The 13,357-nt window shown below is 39.2% G+C and overlaps 1 protein-coding gene across 1 annotated transcript in view; it reads right to left on the bottom strand.

The window, feature by feature from the left end:
* Positions 1-13,100, bottom strand: part of MTHFD2L (methylenetetrahydrofolate dehydrogenase (NADP+ dependent) 2-like) — a 259,118-nt gene extending 246,018 nt beyond the window's left edge. The window contains exon 1 of the mRNA XM_006898448.1: positions 13,073-13,100. The gene's annotated coding sequence lies outside the window, so the exon portion shown is untranslated. The remainder of the gene's footprint in view (positions 1-13,072) is intronic.
* Positions 13,101-13,357: the final 257 nt, after the last annotated feature.

Genomic DNA, 13,357 nt, shown 5'->3' with positions numbered 1-13,357 from the left:
TATGACCCAGTTATTCCACTGCTTGGAATATACCCTGAGAAAATGAGAACTGAGGCACAAACAGAGATTTGTACACCAATGTTCATAGTAGTGTTATTCATCTTAGCAAGAACATGGAAACAGCCCAAATGTCCAACCACAATGGAATGGATTGAGAAATTATGGTACATTCACACACAGAAGCAATGACTTTGCTAGGATGGGAGGGACTGGAGAGCATTATGCTGAGTGAACTAACTCAGTCCCCTAAGGACAAATACTATATAAGACCATGATTCTGTGTTTTGATCACTTTTTGTGGATGATATCTTGCCTTTGTTTTGTGTGAGGTGTGAGGTAATATACTTCTTCTGTGTTATTGCTGTGATAGCGTTTTTCTTGTCTAAAGTCCTCACAGGTCTCTCTATTTGCTGAACTTGGCTGTAGAGCTCACTGCTCCAGCAGAAGGGAGGTCAACTCACCCTGCCTGAAGACCTCTCTGGTGCCTGAGTTTGAAGGAAGACTTGTCCTGGTTGGGATGATCACTGCCTCAGGGGAGAGGAACTCATCTCTCCAGGGAAAGAAAGGGCAACATGTCCTACCTAATTTCCTGGGCTCATGGGAAGAATTGCTGCACCTGGGGAGCTCAAAACTCTAGGGAAAGGAAGGGAAGTTCGCTCTGCCTAAAGTCCTCTCTAGTCTCTGGGCTCATCAGAAGATTTGCCCTGGTGACAAAGTCACTGTTCCAGGGGAAAAGAAAGCAACCTGCTTTATCTGAAGGCCCCTCTGGTCTCACAGCTGGTGGGAAAGGTTGCCTGGCTGGGGAGTTCAAGTCTCCAGGGAAAGGAAGAGTACCCTGCTTGAAGTCCTCTCTATTCCTGTGGCTGGTAGGAAAGATTGCCTGAGGAGCTCACCTTTCCAGGAAAGTGGATGGCAATTCATCCTGCCTGAAGTCCTCTCCTGTCCCTTGCCTGGGGGAAAACTCATCTGGCCTGGGAGCTCATCTCTACAGGGAAAGGGAGAGCACCTCACCTTGCCTGAATCACTATTTGGAATAAAAAAAAAATACTCTTAGGGGAACATAAAGACACCTGCGAAAACATTTGTTCTGAAATTTGTTCTTCTCATTTCAATATTAAAAAAAATACTAAAATTAAGATGATCTTTCATTTAGTACAATTTGCTCTGAAGACCTTCAATGAGATGGATGAACACAGTAAGGGCAGCAATGTCAGAGATGAAGAGAATGGTACAGGACAGGACACTGTTCACACCTACTACTCTTAGAGTCATTATGAGTCATACTCAACTGGGAGGCACATAAGAGCAACAGCTCAGATGATCAGGTGATTTAGCATTTGTATAGAAAACATTTTTAATAGTAGGATCTAAAGCAGAACAGATCAGTCAGGAAGCAGGGCTTTATGAGGAAGAGTGTGGCATCAGGATTTGAAGCAGACTCATCAACAACCTACATCATGCAGATGACACAACCTTGCTTGCTGAAACTGTAGAAGACCTGAAGGGCTTGCTGCAGAAGGTCAAGGACTGTAGTTTTCAATATGGATTGAAGTTAACATCAAGAAGTCAAAGATTCTCACCACTGGGCCAATTAGTAGCACCATGATAGATGGAGAAGAGATTGAAGTTGTTAACAGTTACAGCTTGCTCGGCTCCACAATCAACACTCTTAACACCAGCAGTCAGGAAGTCAAAAGATTAAATGCATTGGGGAAAATCTGCTGTCCTCTCCAGAGTACTGAAAAGCAATAGTGTCAGTTTAGAGACTAAGGTGGACCTAATCTAGGCCATGGTCTTCACAATTATTTGCTATGCATCAGAGAGCTGGACAATGACTAAGGATGACAGAAGAATCAATGCCTTTTAAATGTTGTGCTGGAGAAGAGTCTTGAACATACTATGGACTGCTAAGGAAACAAATAGGTCTCTCTTGGAAAGCGTGAAACCAAGTCTCTCCTTGGAGGCTAGGATTTTGAAATTCCATCTTACAAACTTTGGGCACATGGCCAGGAAAGATCAGTCCTTGGATAAGGACATCATGCTTGAAAGGGTGGAGGGACATCATGCTTGCAAGGGTGGAGAGGACGACCCTGGGTAGGGTGGACTGATACAGGGCAATGGGTGTTGGTATATCAGAATTATTGAAACTGGCTCAGGACAGGGCAGGATTCAGAGCTTCTGTACATACTGTCTCTATGGGTCACAAGCAACTCAACAGCACATAATAACAACAGCAAAAAGGGAAAGGTTAACTTATAACTTAGAAATAAATTTTTTAAGTAAACTTAAGATGTTATCAATAACTTAGAGAAAATTACCCATATATTAAAGGAAGATGAGTCTAAAAAAACTAAGTAATATTTGTAGTAACACACACACACACAGAGAATAATTATTCTGTATACATTAAAAACCTAATATCCACATTACATATTTTCTTTTAATGTGTAAGAGTATGATTTATAATGTTAATTTTGAAAAGCATGTTAATAAAACTATTATATAACCCCTCAATCTATTTGTCTGTAAACAAATATTTCAGATGAATAATGTTCATTACTCTGGTGTCCCTGCTTATTCTGAAATGTGTGTTGAATTAGGTTAAAAAAATCTGTCATCCTGATTACTGAAGTCAATTTGATCCCCAGATACTGTTCCCAGAACATATCCTGCCATCACTTGCTGAATGTCAGCTCAGGTTCACCATCACTCATCATAATGTGGTCGAGCAAGTCAATGGACTGCTCCAAAAGGCACGCCATGTCTTTAAATGTACAATGAAAATATCCTGTGCTGTCTTTATATAAGAGAACTTAGCTAAGAGTTGATCTGCAAAAATCACTCTCTTTCCCATTTCTTTTAAGTAATTTATGGAGCCATATTCAGATGACCAGATAAGAATATTATCAAAAACATTAAGTGTTGCTTCCAAAAGCTCTTTATTTCTCTTTATTTAGAGAAATCATCCTACTCTATAGTCACTAGAACTAAGTGAAATGTTTTCTTAATAAAGCGGTATTGTTGCTATGTGCCCTAGAGTTGGAACCTCCAGTGGGTTTTCAAAGCTATAAATCAAATGGGAGGAGACTGCTCGTGGATTCAAACTGCCTGCCCATTGGCTGATAGTATAACTCCTTACCCATTAGGCCACCAGAGACCCCTTTCTTAATAAAGTAGAACAAAAAATGAAACAATAAAAAACACTAGTAGTTTTTTCTGGTGACCTAGATGCAACTCTGGACATGTTCACCAGACTCTGTCAACAAATATGGAAGACATACACATGGACAACTGACAGGAAGAGATTTCTGTCTGGTCCCATTCCCCCCAAAATGGTGATTCAACAGAATGTGAAATTATCTAATTATATCACTAATATCTCATATAAGAAAAATCTTTCTGAAGATCATTTAAAAACAGCTGGGAAGTGCATTGACAGGAAACAGCGAGAAATTTAAGGTAGATGAAGACGTCATGGCACAAGGGATATTGCTAACATCAGGTGGATCTTGGCTGAAAGCAGAGAACACCAGAAAGATGTTTACTTGTGTTTTCTTGATTAAGCAAAGAAATTTCATTGTGTAGTTCAAAATAATACGTGGTAATCATTAAGAGTGGGAATACCAGCACATGATAGTACATATGTGAAGCCTCTGCAAGGTTTAAAATCAAGAATGGTGTGCATCATGGCTGTATCCTTTCCTCATACCTGTTCAATCTGTGTGCTGATCCAATCATTCAAAAAGCTGAAATTTATGAAGAATGTAGCATCAAAATGTGAGAAAGACCTATCAAAAACCTGAGTTATGCAGATAACACAACCTTGTTTGTTGAAAAGTGAAGAGGACTTGAAACATTTGCTGCAGAAGATCAAAGAATTGCAGCTTTCAATATGGATTACATGGCAACATCAAGATAACAAAAATCCTCACCACTGAACCAGTAGGCAACAACCATGGTAGATGGAGAAAAGACTTAAGTTGTAAAATAATTGCATTTTACTCAGTTCCACAATCAACACAGATGGCAGCAGTTGTCAAGAAATCAAAAGGTGTGTTGCATTGGGGAAATCTGCTGTCAATGACTTCTCCAAAGTTTAAAGAGCAAAATTATCGATTTAAAGACTAGATTGTGCCTTATTTTCAATTGCTTCTTATGGATTGAATAACGATAACAGAAGGACAATTGATGCCTTTGAACTGCTGTGTAGGCTAAGAGTATTGAATATATCATGGACTGTCAAAAAAACAAATGAATTTGCACTTAAGAAAGGGCAGAGTTCCTTAGAGGCATGGATAGTGAAACTTCATCTCAATTACTTTGTGCATATTTTCAGGAGGAACTAGTCTTTGAAGAGAGATATTCCACTGGGAAAGGTAGAAGATGAGCAAAAGAGAGGAAGACTCTCAATGAGACAGATTGGCAGCATGACAGATCATGAGGACAGCACAAGGCAAGGTTCAGATCTGTTGTTCATAGAGTCCTTATCAGTTATAGTCATCACAGTGGCACCTAACAATAGATCTTAATGCACCACTTAACTACTTACTTTCCTAAGACATAAGCTGAAAAATTTTAATTACAGCATCATAGAAATGAACCGTAGGGACTTAGGGTAAAATTATATTTGGAATAGTGTCTATCACTAGTGCACATTTTCATTTAGGGGATCTAAAATTGTGCTATTGCAGTAAATGTGTACTTTTAAATGCTAAGATTATATGGCTGTTAGGTCTCGGAGTCAATTGTGACTCATGGCAACACTTATGATAGTGTAGAACTATCTCAAAAGGATTTTCTTGGCTGTGATTTTTATGGAAGATTGCCATGCCTTTCTTCCAAGGCATTTTTGAGTGGACTCAAGTCTTCAGTCTTCTGATTAGCAGCCAAGTACTTCACTATTAGTATTTAACTCTATGCTCCTTTAACTGGACAATGAGTAAGGATGACAAGAAAAACCAGTGCCTTTAAATCTTTAAAATGGAGAAGAGCACAGAATATGCCATGGAGAAGGTGCAGCAAGAGTGCTCCTTTGAGGCAAGCACAGCGAAGCTTCATCTCGAATACTTTGGGCATGTTGCTAGGAAACACTATTCCTTGGAAAAGGACAACAAGCTTGGAAAGGTGACGGGATGGATCTCTACCTCCGAGTAATCAGCTGTGAGTTAATATTGAAATTAGATTCTGATGCTATTAATAGTAACACCTCTTTCACCCTTTTTCAGACTGAAACTTAGAAGCATGGCAATTTTATAAAAATTAGTCAATTAAAACTCTTAAACACAACCAATATGTTCCACAGAAAAACGGTGAAACCTCACCTTATTCTGATCACATCATCAAGACCCATCACTAAAAAACAACATCATGTTTAGTATAATAGAGGCCCAGCAAAATGAAATCATTAGTGAGACTGATCAACACAACAGACTAAAAAATACCAATGAACATGAAGATGGCACAGCACCAGAAAATAATTTTTCCTGTTATGCATGAGATCAATAACCAGCAAGTAGTAGGTCTAATATCTACCACAGTATCAAAGTGCTGATGGTGTATACGAGTGAGGCAAGTTTTGGAGATACATGCTTCAACTCTGTATTAGTAAGTGCTATTATTTTGGTTTTGGGTGTCTTTTGAAATCCTTGTGGGCTGGTTTGTGTGCATGTACGTGTGTGCATTCCCTTTGTTTTGTTTTCGTTTAGGCACTAACACAAGTACTGGTAATATGACTGTGGTTTGTTGCCAACATTAACAATTAAAGAGAATGTTAAATTTGCTATGAGGTTAAAGACACTCCATAGAAGGAAACATCCTTTCATGATTATCAGGAAAAGGCAAAGAAAGAAGGCAAAGCACTAACGAGGGAGCAGACACATATTAACCTCGTGAGGGGGAACGTTATACACAGGAAGGGGAAGATGAAGACAACAGACCAAGGCAAAGGAAGGCACTGAGGTACACAAGAGTTACAGACAAAAAAAGATAAAGGTTATTACACAAACTCCTGCTGTTATCTTATTACCTGAGGAGCAACTGGTGGATTAAACTGCTGCCTTTGGGATTGCAGGGCAGCTTCTTGCCATTAGGCCACCAGAGGTCCCTACTTATTATATGAACAGTAATAAAAACCAGTAATCTGCAAGAGGATATATAGACAGACATATAACCTGAGTAGCTATGGGTAGGCAAAAAAGGACTAAAATGACTAGGCTTGGCAAAGGAGATAGATAGATAGATAGATAGATAGATAGATAGATAGATAGATAGATAGATAGATCTAGATCTATCTATCTATCTATATATAGAGAGAGAGATAATGAATTGCATTAGAAAAATCTGTTGTCAGAGACCTCTCCAGAGAGCTGAAGAACAACGACATCAGTCTAGAGACTTAAGGTGAGCCTGATTCAGCCCATGGTCTTCGCAATTATTTGCTATGAACCACAGAGCTTTTTCACAGAGTGAAAAAGTATGACAGAAGAAGAATCAATGCTATTGAGTTGTAGTGCCAGAAAAGAGTGTTAAGTATACCATGGACTGCCAAGAAAAAAAAAAAAACACACCTGGATTGTCCTATAGATGTGGAAACCAAGTTGCTTTCTGGAAGCAAGGATTTTGAAGCTCAGTCTGATATACTTTGGGCATGCTGCCAAGAGGGACCAGTCCTTGAAAAGGGACATAATGCTTGGAAGAGTGGAGAGACCACACAGGAGAGGAACACTTTGAATGAGGCAGTGCCTAGGGTAATCGGGCCAGGTGTGGTGGAGACATTGAGATTGGCTCAGGATATGGCAGGGTTCGGAGCTATTGTTCATAGGGTTGCCATGATGCAACATAATATGACATAACAATATAACAACAAACAACATACAATTATGTGTTGCAAATATATTCCTTTAATAGTAGAGTGTATAAGGGACAAGGTTATGAAAACTTCTTAGCCATTACCAAATATCTTGAGTTGAGATAATGAGTCACTGGGTTTGAGGACATAGGACCATAGTTTCAGGGGGCAGCTAAATCAATTGGTATATCACAGTTCACAAAGAAAATTTCTATATTCTGCTACAGTGAGTAACTAAGGTCTTAAAAGCTGGCTAGCAGTCACCTATTAGTCTCCCCTCATTAGGAATAAACAGTGAAGGAAGCCAAAGTCTCAAGGAAACAATCAGTCCTAAGGACTAATGAGCCACACAAACTCTACCACCTGGAGACCCGAAGAACTGCATAGTGCCCTGCTACTACTACCAAGGGCTCTGATTAAAGAAGGTCCTGACTCTTATATATTGGTGATGGGATTGTAAAATGACACAATCACTCTAGAAGGCAATTTGGTGTTTCCTCAAAAAGCTGAACATAGAAATTTCATATGACTCAGCTATTCCACTGCTTGGAATATACCCTGTGAAAATGAGAACTGAGGCACAAATGGAGACTTGTGCACCAATGTTAATAGTAGCTTTATTCACCATCATAAGAACATGAAAATAGCCCAAATGTCCAATCACAATTGAAAAGATTGAGAAATTATGATACATTCACACAATGGAATACTACACAGCATACAGGAGCAATGAATTTGTAAATTACAACCTAACCTGGGAGGGAATGGAAGCATTATGTTAAGTGTACGAACTCAGTCTCATTAGGACAAATACTGCATAAGACCGTTATTGTAGAAAGAGTATGAGGATCCAGGCAGGGAGAGGGGAGAGCTGTGGGGTGAGAATGGGCAGAAGGAGGGAGGGGTGGTAATCATAGGGCTACACAATTTGATGGGTGGAGGAAGAAGTGGGTGAAGCAAAATCCCCTCAAATTGGACCCATCAAGTACCAGGTTAAAAGGATCAATAGAATATTGTTGTTGTTATGTGCCGTTAAGTCACCTGTGACTCACAGCAACCCTATGTACAACAGCCCTAAACCCTATTCTGTCCTGTGCCAATCTTATTATCTTTGACACACCTACCTCCATTACCTCAGTCACTGAATCAATACATCTCATTGAGGGTCTTCCTCTCCTGCACTGTCCCTCCACCCTCCTATGCATGACATCCCTCTCCAAGGACTGGTCCCTCCTTGCAACAAGCCCAAAGTATGTCAGATGAAGCTTCAGAATCCTTGCTTCCAAGGAGCAACCTGGTCTCACCCTGTGAGACAGGATGAACCTGTTTCCTAAGTGTCTATATTAGAAAATAATTTTAATATTTACACGAAAAATCACCTTTCTAGATTAAAATTGTTCTATAAGAGTTAATATTGTAATAAAAAGGAAGAAGCAATAATAAAATGTCAGAATTGTGAGCTTATAGAAGAAAGAACTGGAGATACTGCGTGTATTCAAACTGTCTTTACTATTTATTTACCATGATATCCTGAAGAGGTTACTGATCTAATTTAGGGAGCTCTGGTGGTGTAACCTACCTGGAGTTGTGCTGTTAATCCAAAGGATTCATCGCTCTCTGGCAGTTTTAATCCTGTCAGCTCCTCAGGAGAAAGACAATCATCTCCTCTCATGCTATTTATGGCCTCCAAAAAACCAGTGGAGGCTCAGCTTTAAAGTGGTTTTCAGTCGACAGCAATGAGTTTGTGTTTGAAACCACTGGGAATAGTACTCCCATCTACTGCCTTCAGTTGGTAGGATTAACATTGTTGTTGTTATATACTGTTGAGTCACCTGCAACTCATAGCCACCCTTTGCACAACAGCCCTAAAGCCTGTTCTATTCTTTGCCAATCTGAGTCCAACACACCTAGCTCCATTACCCCAGTCACTAAATCAATCCATCTCTTCAAGCATCTTCCTCTCTTACACAGTCCCTCCATCCACCCAAGCATGATGTCCTTCTCCAAGGACTGGTCCCTCCTTACAACATGTCTAAAGTATGTCAGACAAAGCTTTAGAATCCTTGCCTCCAAGGAACAGCCTGATCTCACCCTCTCTAGGACAAACTTGTTTGTTCTCCTTGCAGTTCATGATTTTTCAATATTCTTCTCCAGCACCACAGCTCAAAGGCATCAATTCTCCTTCTATCATCTCTAGTCACTGCCCAGCTTTCTGATGCACAGCAAGTGATTGCAAAGATCATGGCCTGGATCAAGAGCACCCCAGTCTCCAGACTGACATCGTTGCTTTTCAGTACTTTGGAGAGGTCTCTGACAACAGACTTTCCCAATGCAATTCATCTTTTTATTTCTTGGCTGCTGATACCAGAGTGTTGACTATAGAACCAAGCAAACGGAAGCTGTCAACAATCTCGTTCTCTTCACCATCTATCATAATGCTGTCAATCGACCTAGTGGTGAGAATCTTTGTTTTCTTGATGTTGAGCTTCAATCCATATTGAAGGCTGCAGTCTTTGACCTTCTGCAACAAGCGCATCAGGTCCTCCTCCGTTTCAGCAAGCAGGCTTGTGTCATCTGCATAACACAGATTATGGCTAAATCTACTTCCAATCCTGATGCCACGTTTCTCCTCATAGAGCCCAGCCTCCCAGATAATCTGTTTCTCATATAGATTAAAAAGGTATGGTGATAGGACACATCCCTGGCATACACCCTTCTCAATTTTGAACCATACAGTGTTTCCTTGTGTATATGAAAAATGCCAGTAAATGCTAACAGATTAAAGGCTCACTAAATATTAGCAATTTCTTTACAACAGTACAATGTAATAGATAGCTCTGGTGGCCTAAAGGCAAGAAGCTGCACTGTCATCTTGAAGGTACCCAGTTCCAGCCCACCATCAGCTCCACGGGTGAAAGATGGGCAATCTTTTCCTGTGCGATTAACTGCTCCGATAACCCATGGAGGGTCAGCTGTGAGTCAGTTCCAAACAGATGGTACACAACAACAGCAACACCACAATTCAATTACTTAAAGGCAAGTTGACATTCATTACAGTTAATAACAAACAGTAAAATGGGAAGATGGTACTGTTGAGCATTACTGACACAATTCCAATCCATAGTGACCCTGCAGGACAGAGCACAACTGTCCTGCAGGAATTTCTAGGGTCAAGATAGGAGCCGATTGTCAGCTCTTTTTTTCCTTGGTGCAGCTGATAAGAAGCCAAGTCTTAACCACTGCACCATCAGGGCTCTGTTTAAAGGGAGGTGTGGGATATATGTATTTTAACTGTACATGTCCTTGCTTTAGCATTATGACTTAGCTTAGTCTTTTGGTATACTCTTTAATACGTCCAGTTACAAGAATGTATGTACAGTTCAAATCATAACATGAATAGTGACAGTTCTTATGATGTTAACAAGCACATGGCTTGAATCTAAGAGTACTCCATTTCTTATTATACAAGAACTCCACACTGAACAACAGCAAGAGAATTAGGTATGCCTTGGCCAAGGAGCTTAAGTAATGTTATTGTTAGGTGCTGTTGAGTACAACTCCTAACAAGTTTATGAACAGCCAGTCTAAAGCTTGCCCTCTCCTGTGCCGTCCTCATCATCTCTGAGACCCTAGAGCCCACTGCTGAAGTCACAGTGTCAATCCATCTCCTTGGGGGTCTTCCTCTCCTTCGCTGACCTTCCATTTTTCCACTCATGATGTCCCTTTCCAAGGAATAGTCTCACCTAGCTACATGTCCAAAATAGGAAAGACAAGCTTCAAACCTTCCTCAACCTTACCTCCAAGGAGTACTCTGGATAAGCCCTTTCCAGGATACATTGTTTGTTCTTTTGGCAGGCAGTCTTTGAATAGCTGGGTCAAAATCATAAAACTAAGACATGACATTAAATGGTGAATCATTTTGGTTTCAAATGTAAACGTAAGCTGATATAATAAGAATTGCACAGAAATCAATTTTGTTGCCAAAGAATTGTCACATTTTATTTTTATCAAAAAAGACTAAGGCAGAAAGAAAGACAAACCACATTATTAAATTTGTCAAGAAAACAGAATATAATTTTGAGAAACTGTCTTTGCCCTTCTTTAGGAGTAACTTTACCTTGGTTAAAGTCAAGCCTACCACAGGTAGAATTTATTTGATGGGTGGGACAAAAGGTTATATTTGACTAGTCAAAGGTTTCAAGTTTCACAGCTACACAGAGATGCCTCAGGAAACAGGTGAGGCAATCTGCTCCTAAAAGGCCACTGACTTGAAATCTCCACGGAGCAATTCTATCTTGTAAATATGAAATTGTCATGGGTCAGAGCAACCCAATAGCTACTAATACAATTTTTAAAAAGTTTTTAAGTAAAATAATTCTATGATCAAAATAGATATTAGCTACATACTAGAGGGAAGAGTTTGAAATAAAATAAACAATCTTGCTAATAAAATTTGTCCTTTTATGGAAAATTAAGCTCAACCACTCACTCCAACAAATATAGATGCTTAAACATTTAAATGAATAAGTCATTTCCATTAATATCTCCAAAATGCATATTTTTTAATTGCTCATATAATTATATATATACATACACATACAATCATTAAAAATTAAATGTTTACACATGTACAATTTAGCAACATCAATTATAGTAACCATTGTTGCCCAACCTTCATCAGTATCTTCTGCCCATTAATGCTTCCTACATAATAACTCGTCATCTCACCCCTGCTAACCACTAAACAGCTTTAATCTTTCAAAAAGAAAAAATGAAAAGTATTCTTTACTGATCTACCTGTAAGATGAAAGGTAAAAGTGACATAAAGAAAGAGCAGTAGGCTAGCATAAAGATTTTTCAAAGACTAAACATAATCACAGCAAAAGGAGCAAAAGACAATCTGCCAAATTAATAAATTTTGGGATCACTGAGCTACAGGATAAAAACAGCACAAACATTTGTGATATTAACTTATTTACTGAAAGTTATTAGTTCAGGAAGGCTAATCACAGGCAGAATTTGGGAAGTCTCAGTATTGGAGTATATCTGCAAACCTGCATGGGGCATGGCATTAAGGTACAGGGTGTAATAAACTCTGTCCCAGGGTAGGACAGGCTACTGGCAGGTTGCACAACCTGCAAATTATTGAGCCAAAGACTTTGAAATATTCATAAACCAAGAGTATTTTGATGTATAAACTCTTCATACAGCAGTGCATAATAGGAAATACACAAGCATTACGTATTGTTTTGCATTTTTACTTTTTGGTTGTTTAGGTATTGTAATGAACAAATAATAATAATAAACTGTAATACACATGGAGCTTACTTGTGTAACATTAATTGCACTTCCCTCAGCTAACAAAGGAACCACAATGGGCTTGAGCATGACAGCGATCATGAGAACAGTGCAGGATACATCAAGGTTCAGATCTGCTGCTCATAGAGATGTCAGAAGTCATAGAAGATTTGATGACTGCTAACAAAACAACAATTAATAAGATCTAATTTTTCACAAACATATAATTTCCTATTTATCTCCACTAAAAATGTGTCACTGAATAAAGAGTTTCAAGATTATCTGCAACTTAAAAATTTCATCCTACATTTTTTAGTAACTTCGGGGTAGGGGGGAAGAGGGAGGGAAACAACACCAAAAAAAAAAAGGCCACAATTCAACCTCTAAGCAAAAGCTGTGTATTTCATTATTACAGGACTCGAGTTAGTCCAAAACAAAAACAACAAATAACAAATAAGCAAAGGAAAATAATGAGCAATATTCTTTTATTTGTCCTTTAAGACTCTAAAAGGAGCACCAGTGGCCCAGTGGAAAAGCGTCGGGCTGTCAACCAAAGTGGTTCAAACCCACCAGACTTTCCACAGGAGAAAGACGGGCCATCACCCTCCCTGAAGATTTATAAGTTCTGAAAACCAGTGGAAGGTCACTGAGAGTCACACTTGGCTCAGTAACTGTGGTTTCGGGTGGGTTAAGGTTCTATGTACTTCATAAAATGGTAATAAATATATTCATTTAAAAGACAATATAACTGGGGGAAGAGTTTGTTAAACTCAAAAGTAATATCTAAGAAAATACCAGTTTCAAATTCTAAGTCAATTAAGACACGATGCCAAATTTAAACTACTAGATGACTTGTCACTAAGTTATATTTAAAAAAAGAACAAGACGATTGAGGATGGGCAAAGTGGGGAGCCAGACAGTGGCAACCTCTGGAAGATGGAATCTCTTCTCTCTGCTGGTCCTAAAAGAGAAAAGAGACACCAATGAGCATCAACACACTGTCTGAATTCCTCCCCGCCCAAGAGAGGTGTTTCTCAACCTCCTCACAACCTCACTTTTGAAATGCTATTCAATGCCAAGAATATGTCAATAGCATTGCTTTATACCCTATCCTACTTGAGTCAAAACAAAACTCAAACTCATTGCTATCTAATTGGAACCAACTCAAAGCTGCCCCTCCACTGACCTTCTGAGCCTGTAATAAGCACAGGA

The sequence above is a fragment of the Elephantulus edwardii genome, unplaced genomic scaffold (genome assembly GCF_000299155.1).
Source record: "Elephantulus edwardii isolate Elephantulus edwardi_28Jun2011 unplaced genomic scaffold, EleEdw1.0 scaffold00230, whole genome shotgun sequence".
In the NCBI taxonomy this organism is placed as follows: domain Eukaryota; kingdom Metazoa; phylum Chordata; class Mammalia; order Macroscelidea; family Macroscelididae; genus Elephantulus; species Elephantulus edwardii.
This window is presented reverse-complemented; position numbering and strand designations above follow the sequence as displayed.